Source organism: Netta rufina (genome assembly GCF_964035555.1).
Source record: "Netta rufina genome assembly, chromosome: 1".
Lineage (NCBI taxonomy): Eukaryota > Metazoa > Chordata > Aves > Anseriformes > Anatidae > Netta > Netta rufina.
This window is the reverse complement of record NC_140123.1, coordinates 181,449,761-181,464,360: the sequence shown is the minus strand read 5'-3', so window position 1 is coordinate 181,464,360 and position 14,600 is coordinate 181,449,761.

Sequence of the window (14,600 nt, the reverse complement as noted above, 5' to 3'; positions counted from 1 at the left end):
ACTTTCTTTAACTTAAAACTAACTTGAAACACTCCATCCCTCTCTTCAATCTGAATCAACCAGACAATTTTCAAGCTAAGGCCTTATAGAATGGCTACAGCAAGAAAGATTTTTTAATGGTAACTTCATAGAATAAAATGGATCAGTGAAGCTCCAGATGGAATTTGACCTCCATGGAATATGCAATTTTATGAAAACAGATATTCTCAACAGAAAGAGCAGAACAGTGTAAGAAAGGCCATATTGTGTTAAACAATATGTTTATGATCTAGCTAACCCAGTATCCTGTCTCCAGAAATAGCTGATAGTAGATAACTAAGGAAAAGTAGAGAAAGAAGAAAAGGGCAAACACATCCTGATGTTTCCCAGATCTGTGAATGCCTGAGACAGAGGTAAAGTCTTTGTATTTAAGAGCTTATGATGAATTTATCAATTGTCCAATACTTTTTGAAGAGGCTAATTTGGATATATTAAAATGTTTTTAAACAAAGCCAAAAAATCCATAATGGAATTAGAATATATTAATATAATATAATAGGGTAAAAGATTTGGATAACATGTTTTGAAATATTCATTTTGATCCTTTTACCACATGTTGTAATATAACGAGATATTTAAGATTCAAAGATTTAGTGAATTATTTTATCAAAGTTAAATATTTAGTATAAATTCAAACAATACTGGGGTAGGTGTTTTTTTGGTTCTTTTTTTCCCTTTATGAAGAATTTCAAAGATTGTGTGTGTATTCCACTAAAAAAAGATTTAACCAAATTTTGCACATTTTGAAATCTTTTAGAAATAGAAGGCCCATCATTTAAATAGCTATAGTCGCTGCCTCTCCACCTGGCACAAATCCTTTAGCTGTACCTTGCATGCTATGTTTTCCATGCTGTAAAAACATTAACTAACACTATTTGAGCATCCTCAAATCCCTCTGAAAACAACCACGTTTATGATAAACTATATGCAGTCAGAGAACGTATGGGGAAGAAAAGGAAAGTGCAGGGAGGAAAATATGGTCAGCCAAGATTTAAAGTAATTTAATTTTTTTACAAAAAAAAACAAGTAAATATATAGATATGTATGCATATTGTCATAAAGGTCCTTGTTGAGGGTTCTGCATCACTTAAGTACTTTTGAAACATTTTCCCCTTTAGTGAAAGATGGATCATCCTCAGGAATTCTCTGTATTTAACTCCAAAGTTATTTTTCATTAAAGTTCTGTATACACATTTTTCATAGGTCATGAATTCATAGTTCTTAAGTGTTTTTTAATAAATGGTTAACCCATAGCTCTAGATTCCAAAAATCAATGGACTGTTTAAAACTAAAGCTTCTCACTATAAAACTACTTACTCCAACACACTTGAATGATTCCAGCACATGCTTTGGTGTGTGACATACTTAGGACACTTGTTTAACACCTGTTAAGCACTTCCAGGTGGCAATATATAGTGGAGCTGATCAATGTAGAGATACTTTGCTGGAAGTTTGCAGCCAACCACCTGATATTTGCCCACCTTCCAAAGCATGGTTGTATTTCGTTTGTCTATCTGGCTGTTTAAACTAAATATGTCCAGTTTCTAGGACAAGCTAGTGATTAAAAGTATACTGCTTCTAACAAACTGACTGGAATAATGGAAGACCAAAGAAATATAATCTTGCTGCACCTGCTTAGATATCAGAACAACAGTATCAATTGTCACAATATCATCATTAAGTATATTTTAAAGCTCAAGCCACATACAAGCCCTCTGATCCAAAGACAAATGAGTAAGACTGTTTTCAGTTTAAGTTTGAGAATATATATATATATATAGATATATATTGCATATAGTTTTTATTTTCAAAGACATTGGGTTCATGGTTTGAATATCGAATACACTGAGGCATACCCTATGTTACTCTTCCCAAACTTAACAAATAATAAATAAATAAATAAATAAATAAAAAGACATAGAAATTATGCTGCAGATGCCATCAGGTCTGTGAATTAAAGTTTCCTTGGTAGGAAAAACAACGTACACAAAGGCAAAACTGACAAATGCCCAGGTTTCGTCCCAATAGAGAATGAACAATTAGACCCAGATCTGGGAAGCACTCCGGGGCTAAGCAATCTAGCTATAGCCAAATAAAGAAATCTAGTTTGAAGATCAATAATAGAGGAAATTTAGAGGAAATATATCTATGTATATATATATAATCTAAGTGAAATAAACAACTTTTGTGAGCCTAGCCATTTTTGTGATTTATGTCCTTGCCCAGAAGTGGTTTTACCAAGGGGACAAAAGTAGTAGGCCACTTTCTCCTACTTCAGCACTTCTGTGAAGGACCTCAGCTATGAGGAGCATACACACTAGTCTGAATTTTCTGCAAAAGCCAACATGAAGTAGACAGAATTTCTCTAGCTTTTACTCTTGCCCTTCATTTCTAATAACTGAAAGACTCACTGGAAGTCAGAGAAGGCATTTAAAAAATTTACTGTATTTTTCTCAGTGACAGAAAGTAGAACTTTTCTTTAAAAATATATATATATTAAAACTCTTGTTTCTCTCTGGCAAAAAGTGAATTAATTATACCACACTATATTACAGAAGGTCATACTGACATCTGGTGGCCTTTTTGAATCTAATAAAATTGCTCTCAACAATTTCAGCAAATACTTCCTGCAAGATTGGTAAAAATATCAAAATGACAATGTGGTTGAGTTTGTTTCCTCCTGGGTTTACTGGGCATTATTTGAAACTTGAGCTAAGAGGTAATAAGTCCACTCCTCAATACCATGCTGAAGTACTCCCTTTTAATTAGCTGCCATGTTAAGTCACATTTGCTGCTGGCCTTGGCTGCAGGCATCAGAAAGCCACAAGCTTTCATAAACAGCAATTAAGGGTGCCAGAGCTGCCACAACAGCTCTGCTGCTGCTCTGGGAGAGTTATCAGGAGACTTCACTATGACACACTGCATTAAACAGAGCTGCAGCCAGTGGGAGTAAAAGCATATTGTTAGTATTATTGTTATCATAAGATCTAGTAGATTTAATCATGGACCAGGAACCCATCAAAGAAGTCACTACACATCCCATGAAAATGATAGTCTTGCCCAAAGTAGTCTATAATGTAATTATGAGGCAAGGAACAGTCAGGAGATTGAAGGTGTTACAGACACAAGAAGGTATACAGAAGGTGTATATAAAAATGTTATACATAAAAAGAATGCCTACATATGTTTCATGGTCTCTTCAAATAGTAAGTCTGAGAAGGAAGTGTTCTTTCCTGTTAAGAGAGCATAAATTTTGAGGGGAAAATGTCTCATGTTCATCTATATAGAGGATTATTTATCATCATTTAGGCATCAGATACCCCTGCATCAGATACCGCGATGTTCTTGGGAGGTGTACTGCACTGCTACTACTATTAAAAGAGGAAAGGAAATACTGCCTTTCCCCCTCTGAAACAAACAGGATCATGTACTTTTGCACTCACTGTTGTGAAGGAGACTCTTGTGGTGTCTCTATGGCTCTGAATGTCTCTTCTTGGAGTCAGGGAGAAAACCAATTTCCCACAGAGTAGAAGAAGAACAAATAGGCCCCTGCTGTTATCTGTCATTAAGAATTTAATTTTAGCTCAAGAAAACAACATTCTGTCAGAAAATATTTTTCTGTCCATTCCCAGGCTGATGAATCTGTCTCAGATTATCAAGAACTTGAGTCCCCACTCCAGAGTACTCGGGCTCCACCAGAAACTGTGCTAGACAATGAAATACACTTAATTATGAATCTGCCTGAGGAAACACATGTAGCTAATTCCTACAGAAAGGACATTTGAAGGACATATCATACTGTTAAAATTCTTCATTTCTATTATGTCATTTTGATTAATATAATTTTGATTAATATAATTTTCTCTGCTGTAATGTTGTAAAACCAAGGGTGAGGTAGAAAACCTATGGTTTATGGGCTAGATTTGCAGTGCTGCCTAAATAATTCATTCAGCTTGCAGACTAAGAGCTACCAGCCTCTTTCCCCAGGGTCGTTTAGATTCAGGAAGACAGCAAACCATAAATCAGAATAAATTATTCTCATAACACAGCCCTTGGTACCTGAAGCTCCCTACCCCATGGTCCCCACCTGTATGATCAAAGTGAAAACCCACCACCCATGCACACTTCCATCTCATGACTGCTACGAGTCTGTTGCATGAAGAAGCACAAAGGCTTTTAGGACAGTCATGTCCAATGAAGTAATAGAACAAGGGTACACTGACATTTTCCCAGTAGCAACACGGTGCCAAAGTGAGCAGACACGTAGAACATCAGATGGTTAAATGGTCAGTATAGTCTGTAGCATCTGCAACTGAATAAATGTACTTCAAATTTACAAAATAGCGTCTTAAAATAATCATTCCTTTGTCTCCAGAAGTTGAATTCAAATGATATAAGTGAAATGTAATTGAACACTGCTAGAATGCAAAGATTTTACTTTCCTTTTTATCATAAAAATCGGTACCTTCATGGGAAATATTTCAATTTTGATAAAATTACCTTTTTGATAGAAAGCATCCCTGTTTACACTGTTTAAACCAGTTCCACTCAACATATTATTATAGTTATATTTTCAGAAATATGTTAAGCATTTAAAGGCATGGAATAAGATGCAACATTTTCCAGAAAACCTTTACAATCCAGGTAGACAACAAAAATAGAGAGGACAGAAGTGTCAAAAATAAAAGCATGAATGTACAGTAGGTGTGTACTCTTTAGCCCTGTGATATAGGGTGGGGTAGGACAAGTGGTAAAACCCTTCAGAAGTTCTGGACCATTCCCAGAAAGTTTGAAAACATATTTGGTAAAAGGACTTGATAAGAAGGTCCTGGAAGATGTGGCTAACTTGAAGAAGACATGAGGGCAGTTTTGTGAGGACTACAAAGCGAGAGTGCTTGGGAAACATGAGTCAGGCAAGGCAGGGAAAAAAGGAGCTGAGATTAATGAGGTGTTCAAGAGTCTTCTTTGGTATAACACCTGACCATAAGTCCTGAGCGTTTCTTGAAATGAAGCCAGTAAAGGGGCTGCAGATGATTCCAGGAGTGAGCAAGGAAGATGCTTTTGAAGCAGGGAAAAATTTCTTCAGACACAGAAATACATCAAAAAAGAAGTCATGGTATAGATATAATCAAAATGTAAACAAATAGTTTCTTAACTGGCATGGAAGAGAAATTTTATGAATAGATGCTGATGAGTTTGCAGAATACAACTGCATATTAAGATTGCCCTCCAGGCAAACAACCAGTTACTGTTCTTAAGTTAAAACAAAAAGTATGTTTTTTTATTATAGCCACCATCTGAAACAAACACATTTAACTAATGACCTAAGACCAATCAAATATTCCAATTACTCCAAGAAAATCAAAGCAATGCTTGTGAATTTTCTGGTAACCCATTTCTTATTACCACAAGGCACCAACACCTGCAGTAAAGTTTTGAATGTAATTCATCTTTTCTTCTTACTGATATATAGGCTTTTAAATTCTTGAGTCTACCATATTTTACCAAGTTATGCTACTTATAATAAAGTTATGTGACTGTCAATATAAAACTATATTTAAGGCACAATTTTGAAACATGCATGATGTTATTACATTTTCAAGGACAAATAATTTTTTTTGTGGTGCATTCATCTAATGTAGCCACTTGTTAGCCAAGACATATTAGCTCACAATATATTTTCATAAGCCACAGAATCATTTTAAATTATTATTACTAATTTTAAATTCAAGGATGTAGGACATTTGAAAAATGAATGCATTTTATTCACATAATAGTCTGCTAAATCAGCATCGGTGAAAGTCTATATCATAGTAAAAAAAAAAAAAAAAAAAAGTAAATATTTTTGTTTATCAGGGAACACTCTCATCATTTTTATATTAACATAAAACCAGGAACAAACTGCAGTATGATAAAACCAAAAATCAAACCTGAAATGAACATTCATAAATATATTCAAAATATCTAAAATAAATTTCAAAATATCTAAAATATAGATAAAACTAAAAGAATTGGATACAGAGAAATCAGACAAGTCCACTTCTCAGATGTAATAATATGCTACTGCCTCAATAATATTTCTGAAAAATATAAAGTTTTCATACATAAAGAACATTAAAGAAGAAAATGGAAAACATTCTACAGAAAGTGCAAAGCCAGAATCTAGCAAAAGAAAATGTATTGTTGAATGTGTTAAAACCATTATGAAAAGTAGGAAGATTTAATTACTGTTTCACATCAAACTGCTAGAGAGAAGTTTCTGGCACTGGCTTTGCCAGGAGATTCATATTGCTACTTATCTCAGCTCCTTGTCATCAAAAGTTCATTCTATGGGCGCTAAGGTCAGACTGACACTCTGAAGTTCTTAAGGCCATGGTGATATTTGTAGCTGAGTTAGTCCAATGCTTTCTGAAAAAACAAACAAACAAACAAACAAAAAAAGTTAATTTTCAGAAACTGCATTTGATAAAGATATTCAGGCAAATGATAGTCAAGCAATGCTGAACTATGAAATTTCACAGTAGCAGGGGAGGCAGAAAACACAGCTGTCTGTATCTGTAATTGGTATCTTACTAGGAAAGAGCACTCAGACTTGCAGACATGACTTGGAACTGAGCAGCATCTGAGTCCCTGGGTATTTTTTTTTCTCCCTTTTTACAGAACCAATTCTATAGAGGACATCCACACAGATTAACTAAAAACTGTGCATAAAAAGTAGTTGGCTTGCTATGCTCATATGTCTGCATGCAAATATTACAACAATATTAATTAAATTATTTGAAAGAGAAAAAAAAATATGTAAAACGCCAGGTATATATGTCACACAGAAAGTAGTAGTGCAGGTGCAGTACTTGGCATGTCCCTTTTTTGTACTTCATGAAGTTCTTGTTTGTCCATTTCTCCATGTTGTCACGATTCTTCTAAACAGCAACACAAACAACTGGTATCAACCAGTTCATCTGCAAACTTGTTGAGGGTACAAGCTGTCCCATCATCCAGTTCATGATGAAGGTTTTAAATTCTATTGACCCCAGTATCAAACTCTGGAACATACCACCATGGGCCTCCACCCAGAGATCAGGCCACTGATCACAACACTTTGAGCATAGAAATTCAGGCAGTTTATAAGCCACCTCACCGCCCATATATCTAGCCTGTACTTCATCAGCTACTGAAGACAATGCTGAAAGACTTGCCAAAGTCAATATTAAAAACACCCACTGTTCTCCCCTCATCCACCAAGCAATTATTCTCATCCTTGATGGCTGTCATGTTGGTTAAGCACAAATCCGTTCTGACTACTCGCAATCACCTTCTTGTCCCTCTTGTTTGGAAACTGCTTCCACAAGGATATGCTCCATCATTTTCCCAGGGAGTGAGGTTAGGCTGACTGCCCTGCAATTCCCCAGATTCTTTTCCCTGTGCTTCTTGATATCTCCCTTCCACCTCGGAGTCACCCATACTTAGATGCCATGTAAGCATATTTGTGTGCTCTGAATCCAAACCACCATGCCTTCCTAAGGGGTGAGAGACCAATGCCAGCACAGCCACAAATAAACACATAATTGCCAACCATCCAGAGACATTCTTGCTTATGTCTGTCTGGGCTGGAATCAGGTGGGAAACTACCTGTAACCACCAGTGAAAGTATGCCTTAAAATACTTTAGAAAATTGTATACTTGTGCAGGAAAGAAAATTGCAACTAGTAACCTCAGAATCTGAAGTAACAGGCTGAGAGTCCTCTCACCTCAGTTGGGCACATAAAGTTAAATACCTAAATATAATCTTGTCACCTAGGGATCTCTTCAGAGTCAGAGGAAAGACAAATAAAAGAACAAGTCAGTGCACTGTAAAGGGTCTATTATAGATCAGATAAATTGCATTGTGCAGGTCTGTAATGTCTAGAAACCAAAGATAACTATCTTCAGCAGCTAACCTGTATAATCTAAAGATGATCTTGTCACTCCGCTTTCTTGATTTTTAGTTATAGAAATATAGAGATGAAGCATTACCAATAGCACCTAAGATTTCTTAGGCATAAGATCTTAGATAATCAGCTCTAGCTATTCTCACCAAGTTAGGATAGAACATCCTTACACCATCCTTAAGACACATTGGTCTAATCTGTTCTCAGAAATTTCCACCAGTGGGAATCCCACCCCATGCCTTGGTAGCTTGTTCCTGAGGAATACTCATAACGAGAAATTCAACCCCCCCCTCCCCATAGAGAAGAGTAAGGAAATTAAATTATTTATTAATACACAATGGACATGTAGTGTAACAGAACACCCTCTGGTTCCTTGTTCAAGAGTTTTTCACCTACACGACTTGTCTTCTAGAAAAAATAAAATAAAATAAAATAAAATAAAATAAAATAAAATAAAATAAAATAAAATAAAATAAAATAAAATAAAATAAAATAAGGTCCAGCCTTTTGTAATAAACCATGCTTTTAAAACCTGATATTTTTATTATTCTCTTAAGTGCTGTCTCTGATTTATCAACATATGTCTTAGCTTTAAATATCCAGTCTTGACCACTCCAGATGAAATTTTACTACTGCCAACTTAGTAGAATGATTAGATATGAAGCCTTCAATACAAAAACTTGTATTTGCATATCCCAGAATGACATTTACCTTTCATGGTTTAGCATTAGCTTCTTTGCTCAGAAACAGTTTGTACTCACTCAAATCCTTCTTTTTCTATACTAACTGTAGTACATTCCTTTCTACTAATACTTAGAAATGAGTCCTTGTTCTGACATTTTGTACAATGTCTTCTTGATATCCATCATTAAATCAACCTGACACAGAACAGTTGTAGTCTTCTTATCTTTGCCAAGCACCCAGACATATCACACACAAGGGGAAGAGCATTTGTAACAGAATCATTTCCCTTTCAAAGCAGCTTAAGCAAAATAATGAGTAAAATGGTGGAAGTTATAGTCCAATATATTCTAAATCAGGGAGAGTGTAGAACAGTGCAAAAAGTGTATAAAATCATGTTTTGAGTTTCAGACCAAGTAGTAAAAAGAAGTAACTTCTGTATTGTCCTAATTGTATTCATCCATTTATCTATGTTTGCTGTCAGATATACAACTGCTATTACCTGCTGGCAGCAACAAGATTTTGGGAATCAATATTCCACATGCATGCAGGACCAAAACCAGCAACAAATATAAACAGGTCTGAGATAATATTTGTTTATGTAATCCTTCAATGGTGCAAATATAAGCTGCTACTACATCTTGTCACACTAGAAGAATGCAAGAGCTATGGAATGTTGCTGCATTTAGAAACCAGTTGAGGTCTATATTTATTAAGGATAAGGAATATGTGGACAAGTGACTAGAAAAAGACACAATTTTCTCCCATGAATAGATCATTCAAAAAGGAAAAAAATATCATCATTCTTTCTTTTATTTTGAGAATCAGGCCCTTATAATATTAAAGTTTAATTCTCAAAGTAGGCATGAGTTCACTTCTCATAAAATGCGGGGGGGAGGGGGAAAGGGGAGGAATCTTAATATTTTTTTCAGAATCATCTAATTTTTCCCTATTCACAAATTAAAAGTGCCATTAAAAATTGCAGAATGGATAAGATTGGAATGAACATCTGGAGGTCAATTTCTCTAACCACCTGCTAAAGCAAGTGACTCACCTTGAGTCACTTGCCCAAGACCACGTCCAGGTAACTTTTGAAGATCACCAGGGAGAAAGACTCCTCAACCTTTATGGGCAGCCTGTGCTAGTGCTTGATCACCCAAACAAGAAAAAACTGTTTCCCATTATTCACATAGAATCTCTTGTGCTCCAATTGCCTCTTGTCCTGGCACTGAGCACAACTGAAAAGAGCCTGGCTCTTTGTTTCTCGCACCCTCCTTTCAGGTACATTGACAATACCACCCTGAGCCTCGTTTCTCTAAGCTGAACAGTACCAATTCTCTCATTCTCTCCTCATGGAATCATAGAATGGCTTAGGTTGGAAGGGACCTTAAAGATCATCCAACTCTTAAAGAACTCCAACTCTGCTGCTATAGGCAGGGATGCCACCCACTAGATTAGGTAGCCCAGGGCCCTATCCAGACTGGCCTTGGACGTATCCAGGGATGGGACATTAACAACTTCTCTTGGCAACCTGTTCCAGTGCCTCACCACCCTTACCACGATGAATTTCTTCTTAATTTCTAATATAAATCTATCCTGTAGTTTAAGACCATTCGTGAGTAAAGAGTCCTTCTCTATCTTTTTTATAAGCCCACTTTAAGTAGTGAAAAGCCACCGTGAGGTCTCCCCAGAGGCTTCTCTTCTCCAGGCTGAACAACCCCAGGTCTCTTAGCCTTTTTTCATAGGAGAGGTGCTCCAGCCCTCTGATCATCTTTGTAGCCCTCCTCTGGACTCACTCTACCAGGTCCACATCTTTCTTGTATTGGGAACCCTAAACCTCGATTCAGTACTCCAGGTGGTACCTCACAAGGGAAGAGTAGAGGGGGATAATCACCTCCTTCGACCTGCTTGTCACACCTTTTTCAATGCAACCCAGGATGCAGTTAGTCTTCTGGGCTACAACCACACACTGCTGGCTCATGTCAAGCCTTTTGTCCATCAGAATCCCCAAGTCCTTCTCTGCAGGGCTACTCTCAATGAGTTCTCCCAGTCTGTACTCATGTCTGAGATTGCCTTGACCCCTGTGTAGCACTTTGCACTTGGACTTGTTGAACCTCATGAGATTCACATGGTCCCACTTCTCCCACCTGTCCAGGTCCCTTTGAGTGGCATCTCTTCCTTCTTTGGTATCAGCTGAAGAGAAATTCCGGTCTTTCAATCATTTTTGTGACCCTTCACTGGACTTTCTCTAGTAGCTCCATGTCTCACCTGTACTGAGGAGCCCAGAACTGGACACAGTACTCCAGGTGTGGCCTCACCAAGGCTGAGTAGAGGGGTCCCGCTGACAATACTTTGCCTAATGCAGCCCAGGACTATTAGCTTTCTTTGTGACAGAGCTTTCTGGCTTCTTTTCAACTTGGTATCCTCCAAAGTCCCCAGGTCCCTTTCTGACAGACTGTTTTCCAGATGTTTGGCCTCCAGCATGTTCTAGTGTCTAGAGTTCCTCTCCAGGTGTAGGACTTTGCAATTCCCCTTGTTGAACTGCATGAGGTTCCTGTCAGCCCATCTCTCCATTTTGTCAAGGTCTCTCTGGTTGTCACAACCCTCTGGTGTGACAGCCACCCCTCACAGCACTGAGTCACCAGCAAGATGGTTGAGGCTACATTCAACAAATATGCCCCATCATTCCAGATAACTAATGAAGTTGAACAGGACTGGACCCAGTATTGACCCCTGAGGTACACATCTAGTTAATGGCATCCAACTAGACTATGCACCAACTAGATTTATCACCACATTGTTAGCCTGGCCTGCACCATAATTTATTCAATTTATAAAATGCTCAGATTGAACTGAAAGCATTTGAAAAGTGTATAGAGCTTAATTGTTTCCATAATTAATATCTGAAACACACAAGTGTGGTTACACTTTAAAATTGTTTAGCTGCTTTTTAACTTAAAATATGTCAAAAGAAAAATTAAAATATTTAGTAAATGATAAACAGAAACTATGCAGTTCTCAGTCATTTTTCTGTTAAACTATTTAATCTCATTTGAGTAGAATTTGCACCAATTTTCATCTATCCAAAAGTGTGCACAAGTGAAGTGCTGCATTTCAGTGAATGTCACCTAGCTGTACTCACGCACAAGAGGAATGGACCCATTGCTCTCCAGATCAGCACAGTTATTTACTGCACAGCACTAGCAGATGTTCACTGAACCCCACATTTCTAAAGCTTTCATTTTGGCATGGGCAACAGTGGTGTTGGAAGAAGATAAAGAGAGAGAGCTAAGCGCCATCAATCATTTTAAGTACAAGAATAGATGTCTTCAAATAGAAAATAAGTTCTTAGTGGAATGCTATTAAACCGTAACAATCATCTCTCTGTGAGTATGACAGATTATAAAGAATTTAAAAACAAGAAGACTAGAAATGCTTCCATCATCTGGTGTTTATTTCAGTGACACTAGCTGCTCTTTACACTGTGGTGGCTGCAAGCTCAAGTACTCTTTCAGGAACTTCAGTCCAAATATTAATAACTGTGCCAATGCAGCAGCTATCTACTCACTGTAGATCATAGACTCGTAGAATCATTAGGGCTGGAAAAGACCTTCAATATCATCTGGTCCAACCATCACCCTACTACTACTACTGTCACTCACTAAACTATGACCATAAGCGCCAGGTCCAACCTTTTCTTGAACACCCCCAGGGACGGTGACGCCACCACCTCCCTGGGCAACCTGTTCCAATGCCCAACTGCTCTTTCTGAGGAGAAATGTCTCCTCATTTCTAACCTGAACTTCCCTTGGTGCAACTTGAGGCCATTCCCTCAGGTTCTATCACTAGTTACCTGAGAGAAGAGGCCAATCCCCAGCTCGCCACACCTTCCTTTCAGGTAGATGTAGACAGCAATGAGGTCTCCCCTGAGCCTCCTCTTCTCCAGACTAAACAACCCCAATTGCCTCAGCCGCTCCTCACAGGACTTGTGTTCCAGGCCCCTCACCAGCTTCGCAGCCCTTTTCTGGACACGTTCCAGGGCCTCGATGTCCTTCTGGCACTGAGGAGCCCAAAGCTGAACATAGTACTCGAGGTGTGGCCTCACCAGAGCAGATTACAGGAGAAAAATCACCTCTCTGTTCCTGCCGGCTACACTGTTCCTGATACTAGCCAGGATGCCACTGGCCTTCTTGGACACCTGGGCACACTGCTAGCTCATGTTCAGGTGAGCATCAACCAACATGCCCAGATCCTTTTCCTCTGCACAGCTTTCGAGCCACTTTTCCCCAGGCCTGTAGCACTGCATGGGGTTGTTGTGGCCAAAGTGCAGGACCCAGCACTTAGCCATGTTGAACCTCATTCTATTGGCCTCTGCCCATCAAAGCATCCTGTCCAGGTCACTCTGCAGGGCCTCCCTACTGTCCAGTGGATCAATACTTCCCCCCAACTTGGTATCATTTGCAAACTTACTGAGGGTGCACTCAATTCCCTCATCTACATCATCAATAAAGATATTAAAAAGGATATCAAAAGCCCCCAACACAGATTCCTGGGGAACACCATTGGTGACTGGTTGCCAGCTGTATTCCACTCTGTTTACCACCACTCTCTGGGATAAAACAGAATTTCAACCTAGCTGCCGATCACAAATTCCATCAAAGATTTTGTTACAAGGCTGACAATTAACATTATATCATTATAATATTTTAATTATAATTATGATAATATTATATTAGTATAATGATATTATAATTATATCTTTTCATCTGTAATTTCTACAGTTCTGTGGTATCACATTTTTTGTTTCTGTGGGAAGCCTGTGACTAATAATTAAGACCAAGTCTTTGTGAATTTGATCTGTGATCTTAGCTTTAGTACTTCTCTGAATCTGCTTTTACCTTTCAATTCATCACTATCTCTGTTCCACAAGCTGTCTTCCCCTAGGAATTTCCAGTGACATTTTAAGTTTGTGTGTTGGTATTGTTGTTGTTGTTAAATATAATAACAGTATTCATGCAACAAAAATTCATCCCAAATTAATATTTTCCTACTTTGTAAGATCTCCAAGACTATTCTGTAAAATTTCCACTAGTAACCGTGTCATCTTCAGCATCAGAGAAATGAGATTCTCGGTTAAGAGAAATACACTGATATTGAAAGCAGTTTTTCATTAAATTTATTTCTAGTAAATAATATCTTCTAGTTGTTATAACTATAATACATATACAATTAATAATAATAATCAGTCATTATTTTAACTAAGATTTTATTTTACATGTCATACCACTTGACTTGATCCCCCCTGTTAACAGCAGAATGGAACAAATCATTTGGCTAATAATCTAGCTGAATAGGAATATGTTCATGGAAGAATCACTCTCTTCTTTGTCCTTTTTCAGAATTGCCCAGGTAATTATCTGTGGCTTGTTTTTAACTGTAAATATTTCTTATGTTTAGTTAATCAATACTAATCCCATGCTCAGTAATCAGAAGTTAAAACTGGTAAGTTAACTAGCACACATAACATCTTTATTAAAAGACTAAAAAGAGTAATTACTGTAGTTTAGTAAGGTTGAAGAAATACTTAAAGCTTTGACTATGTGGTAGCATGAAAAGGTGGCTCTCAGAACCAGATTTTGTCCCAGTATATTGGACAGGAGTTTTGATACTGAGTTCAAGGACAGCAGAATCCAGTCCTAGCAAAAATAGATATCAATAGTCAACACAGAAGTCATGAAGAATATGAACTGAGCATTAAAAGTTTATATTCTCACACTTGAGAAAATGTATCATAACATATTTTCTCTTCTTCTTATAGCTACTTCCAAGAGAATGATGTGTCTTAATTCTCTTATTTTGCACTAAATGTTGTGTGCCATGTACTCCAAATGCTCTTCAAGAGTGTAAATAAAAATTCAGGCAGTGCTTTCTCTTAAACTTAGGTTGTAACCT